Here is a 6,048-nt window from a genome sequence, read left to right as displayed (position 1 = left end):
TAAGGGTCTTCTGGCACAGTCACTTCATTCAAAAGTGTTTAGGCAGCCTATAAACCCCCCACATTGGCACAGTCTTGTCCCTTTACTGTTCGGTTTCAACACCTGCAGATCAAGTAGGGAGGATCCAGGAAAGGGAAGACTGGAAACCGGCCTTCCCGAGTGAAGTCTTTTGTTAACACAAAGTTGTTTCCAGGAAATGGCTTCGTCCTTTCTCAAAATTTGCTTTTTTTTCCTGTCAGTGAGTGAGAAGTCAGCTGGGGGGTGCAGGGAGTAGGGAGCTGATGGATCTGAAACATGAAGTAGTAATGTCAAGCCCTCTGGAGATATCAATCTCTTTTTGAGGGTGGTCAATTTAAGAAAAAGCTAAATTCAAAGAAGAAATTGTAATTTTTTTAAAAAAAGAAAATAAAAGAAAAATCAATTTCAGTAACCCAGGGATCAAGTAGATGCTCTGATGGATTGCTCTGAGAGGGAATCAGTGATGCTGAAGAAATTCTGCTCTGGAATATGAGGCAAGGAAAGCACAGTGGTAGGTCCAGGGTAAAAAGATAATTTTCCTGCCAAGTTGCTGCTTACTGCACTGCTGGCATCAGGAAAGTACTGCTGAATACATTGTGGGAATTCTGAAGCAACAGAAAGAAAAGGCATAAATAAGATACATGGAAAAGTGTCATCAGTGCCTCCATGGAAGGCCCAAAAGAACCAGAAAGGGAACATACACAACACTTGTTTTCAGCTTGTGTTTGTGGCTTTGCAAAGGAGTTGTCAAGAACAGCTGCCTTTCCTGACATTGCTGGGAAATGGGGCAAAGGTGGAGCTGCATAAACAAAACTGTGATTTTAGTTCTACAGGACAGCCCTGCTTAGTTACCATATGCAGAAACCCAGTTATTTTAACAAGCACCAGAACACAAGCTCCAAGTCAGGGTTTTTTTATTCACATGGGTTTATTTTTCTTCTTATTAGTTATCACTAGCTAGTTTTCACATTAATTTTATCATGCAGGAAGTCCTTGAACAGTAGTTGTGGGCAGTTTATATTGTGTTTGAGCTTTACGAGCAGCTGAAACAGTTACAAAGGTGCTCTTTGTGGAGCATAAATAATTTTATTATCTTGCAAATAACTAGTTTCAATTCTTTTTCTCTCAGTGGGGCTTTTTGTAAAAGCCAGCAATAACAAAAAGCAAACTTCTTCTAACATTTTTTTCTATGGGGAAAAGGTTTATGAAACCTGATAGCTGTCTTGGAAAAGTTATGACCAACTGGAAATGTTATGAAAGCATTAAACAGGCCAATCAGGCGAAGCAGTGCTATTCAGACAAGTTTTGTAGGACAAAAGGAATTGTTGCCCAAGACACCACACAGATAATGTGTGTTGCTGGCCTTGGTGGGTCAGCTCAGGTGGTGATTCCTCTCTTACACCAATAGCCTCCGTTTATGTCTTTTGACAGCAGTAGCAGGTGGCTGTGAAGGGCTTTCCTCAAATGACCAAAGTGGGGACACTAGAAATTCAAAACGGAGAATAGCTTGGCATGGAATTATACCTCAAATCTAACGCAACCTGATTCTGTAATCTCATTTGTAATGATACGTTGTCAAACCCAGAGATCACAAAGGTGTGCATAGTCACAGATAAACCCAAATTTACAGGAATTCATGATCTTGTTAATTGTGGATTTAAAAGCTTGTTCTTTATCTGCAGCTCTGTAAGTGACCACAAACAGTGGAGTCATGATAGCAACCGTCGTGACCTGTTCAAGGTTATTAAAGGAAGAAAATTCTTCAAGTGTCCTTTGTTTTTCTCCTCATTAAGCATTAATTTTTTCCATCAGTAGATTAACTGTTTTCACTCAAACTGTGGAGTCCTAGGATATGATGCCGGCTACATCTGATATGAAAACAATGTGGAGCTAAATGTGACCTGCATGGAGCTGACATCTCACTCCAGTTCTGCTTCTGCAGTGCTCACCATCAGCTTCCTGTGGCACACAAAACAAACCTACAGCTGCTATTCAGCAAAACCTATTTCAAAGTGATCCAACTGCAAAAGGGTGTTGAGGGCCTCTACCTAAATCAAAGCAGGAACTCTGACATCTGCTGTTTGGCAGGAGTGCTGGAGGTAGGCTCTTCACTGAGAAATATGTGGGAAAACATTGACACTCTGTGGCCAGACAGATAAAATGCAGCTTCTGAAATTTCACGGGGTTTTGTCACTTTCTTTCATTTTACCAAACATAATTGTAGTAAAAAACAGTTTACTGGAAAAACAGCTTTTTACTTAAAGAACAGTTTGAAAATTTACAGTATTTTTTCAGTAAATTGTGTGTATGGGTATAAAATGTCCTAAAGAGGCAAGCTAAGACAAATATTAAAAACAAATGATAAAACAAAACTTTGCTTCCAAACCTCTTGAATCCAAGGAGCACTGAGAGTGAGGCTCCACTGCTGCTCTGGAGCCTGTCAAGTTGCACAAGTACATTTTTAGGTCCATGCTTGTACTATAATTTTAATCCCATTTTCTTCTGCTGGAACCGGAACAAGAGAGGACCACCTTAAAGGGAATTGGATTTGTGTATTGCAAAGCAGGATTTCCTCCAGACTAATCTGGAGAGATTAATTTCGTCAGCATACCTCCAAAATATATTTTTACTTCCCATAAGAACAACAGATAAGATATTACCTATATTATATTTAGCGCAGGTAGGGAGTAGCATTAAGCATCATTAGATAGTCTCTTTAGGGCTTCCTCTCAATAGAAACCAAAGGAGTACTAAAAAAGGTCCCCTCAAAAGCCAGTCCTTGCTTCATGGCTTTTGTATTCGACAGAGAAGCAAATACTAGGATATAAGAGCCTTTTTTTGGCACACATAACATTGATGTTTTTGTAAGCATACACGTTTTTTGCTCTTTTTTTCTTTTTTCTCTTCAACTAGAAACATTAATAATAATGAAGAATTGACCTTAAGACCCCTCACCATAGTCAGAGCTGTATTTTGATTAGTTTAGGTGAAAATTACTTGTGTGCAGTATGGGGCATAGATGAGTATGTGACCTAAGCTGGGATAGAGACCAACTGTAAAAAGAAGAGTTAATGAATAGTATCAGGAAAGGGAATGATGGTGTCAGGATAGGAAAGGATGCCAAAGAAGCTTAGTTTAAAGTTGTCCTGAGGAGACAAAGCTAAGATGTTAGGGGTCAAGGAGAAAGAGATCTGCAAATTTAAGACATAAAAAGAAGGACTTGGAATGAGAGTTTCAGTGGCATGGAAGAATAGAGAGCACTGCCAATTTATATGGGAAAAACTAAAACAATTTGGGTAGCACTTGAATAGGTGTGTCTAGAGAGAGGACTTGCATCCTGATAAAATTCTAAACAGCTTTGGAAATTATAAATTCAGTGACTAGAGTAATTGTATTTATGAAAAATATTCTACAGTTATATACCAAAGACAGTGATTCAAACAGAAATCAAAGCACAGCAAATAATTTTCCTTTCCCTGTCATCCTGCTGTTGAAGCACCTGCCAACTAAGAGATGAGAACATGAGGGAAAAAAGTCTGTACCATATTTCTCACATTCACCTTGTTGTCAGTGTGCAATGCCGGGAGCTGTGGCAGGGTCTGATGGTCAGGACCTGTCCCACTGCCCCAGCCAGGGAGCAGCAGGCTTGGGGCTCATGCAGGGGCACCACCAACCTTGGCCATCTGGCATCTGTGTCAAGCGGGATCTCACACCATGGGCATGTTTGTGTCCTGCTGGGATGGGTCCCAGCAGGCCAAACAGGTGGGGACTGAGAAGATCCAAGGACCAAGCTTCCTCCCTTGGGAACTGTGGCATGGCATCAGCGAGGGTGTAGCAGGTGAGTTTTTGTGCTTTCCAGCTGGAGTCGTTCCCTACTGGAAAGAGTTAACTCTAGAAAGCACAAAGCTGATATCTGCTGCCAGTTATGCTACTGAAAAACATTTTTCTTCACCAAATGTTTGTCCCAGGGATTGAGGGAAAAACAAGGACCACAGGACGAGCTGGATGTGAGAACAATGCCCTATTTCCAGCCCCACCAGGAATGCCCTCGAGGTACCGTCACCTCTCAGAGTGCTTGATGGGCACCCGAAGGACAAGTGCTTAACATCTGCTGCGTCTTTTGATGTGTGAGTCCTGTCATTCCGAACTTTAGGGTGTTGGTACAACTTTAAGTGATCATATCTTGTCAAGAGACATCACTTCGGGCAGGCTTTTCTAGGGCATGTCGTAGCCTGTGGCTGTCTTGTGTAACTTTCAGACTATGCTAAGCCATGTTTCAAGCCCCTGGGAATTTGTCTCGGGGAAGAAGCAGCTTGTCGTCAGCTGCCAGCTCTCACAGCTACCCACTGACCTTGATGGAACAGGCAGCTTCCTGGGCACATGCCAAGTGAACTGGCATGAGTCTGTTAGCAGGGTGAGTTTACTCGGGCACGCCAGAAATCGGGGACAGAAGAGGAATGGAGCAGGATGCAGAAAGGAAAAATGCCAAACTCCTCTAAGCCTGAACCATTGCATTTGGCTTTGTTGTGGTTAGGTCAAATCCAGTGATCCCGGCAGGTCCACAGAGAACTCTCACAAACACAGAGAAGTCCCCTTCAAGGGGACAGTAGACAGGTGGGCTCTACAGGTGAAGTCATCCTCCTGTGTCCAGGGCCTCCCTCAGCTCCCAGTGGGCTTTCTCACCAGCTGCTGGTCTGAACATGCCCTCTGTGGGTGGCCCTTCCACATGTAATATAGTGAGGAGATCCTGCAGGAAACACGGCCGGGACTGGGTGCACGGTGGCTTTGGTGGCCTTGCTCAGGGACACAGGCACATCTGGATGGGGAGGCACACTCTGGATTGAGAGGTACTTGTTCCAAGCAGATGCTGTTTGGATAAACGTTCACAGTAAGGACCAGAATAAACCTGTTATTCCTGGCTCTGTGAAGGGTTGTGTCTCCGTGGAGCTGCCTTCCAAAGAGGTGGCACAAGTTGGAACAATTGTAAGTTAATATAGTGATCAGGACAAAATCCCTGTAATTGGAATTTGGGAAGGAGGGCATGGGAAGGAGGGGGAATTCTCTCCTATATTACTAGTACTGATTATTGCTTTTTTGGGGATTAATATCTAGGAAGCAGAGAAATGCATGCCTAAAAAACAGCAAACAAATAAATTGACTGAAATTCTATGAAACTGTAAATGGAATTAGCATTGCTCCTGAGAATTCAGGGACATGAAACACAAGACAAGACAAGACAGAAGACACAGCTTGAATAGGGGCTGTCCTTTGTCTCTGAAGACAATGTCTGAATTATTTAGTACCTGGCCTTTCTGTTCCAGCAGTAGATGTACTCCAAGCTCATCTTGGCTGCTTTTACTTTCCTTTCTTTCATTCTATCTTAAACAGACTTGTAATTGCTCCTATGTATTATTTATTGGAAATACTATGCTTTTGTAACATAGCTGTGGGCGGAACAGGCTCTGTAGGCACAGTTTGCACCCTGTGTTTGGAATAATTGTCAGGAAGAAAGAAAATAGGTTGCGATTCAATACATAGGGTATAAGTGTGTAAAAAAAGAAAAAGAACATAGAGTTTCCTCTATTTGTCCATGAATTACTGTATTCTGTGCCATAGAAAACCTGAAGGGAATAATCAATGAAATTGTGCTTAGTAGCATCTTTTATTCTGCCTTTATTTCTTCCTTTTTCCCTTTCCCTTTCCCTTTCTCTTTCCCATGCCTTTTTTTTTTTTTTTTTTTTTTTTTTTTTTTTTTTTTTCAGAAGCAGCCTTCTGCTGTAGCATGTGAGGGAGTGATGCAATCAGAGATTCCATCACATTTTATTTCAAATCCTCAATTATTCACTGAATGGTAGAGTCTCCACCCCTGCTTCCTGTACCTATATTTTAATTTACTTGAAATAAATGATGGTACTATGAATGTCTGGTCAGATGAAGCAGATGTGTCACCATTGCCTGCAAAGTCTCAGAGAAGATGAGCAGCAGCAAAGGCAGGAGAAACATGAAAAGATCAAGACACAATTCACTTGA

Source organism: Catharus ustulatus, chromosome 2 (genome assembly GCF_009819885.2).
Source record: "Catharus ustulatus isolate bCatUst1 chromosome 2, bCatUst1.pri.v2, whole genome shotgun sequence".
NCBI lineage: Eukaryota > Metazoa > Chordata > Aves > Passeriformes > Turdidae > Catharus > Catharus ustulatus.
The sequence above is the reverse complement of the archived record's forward strand: the minus strand, read 5'-3'. Positions refer to the sequence as shown.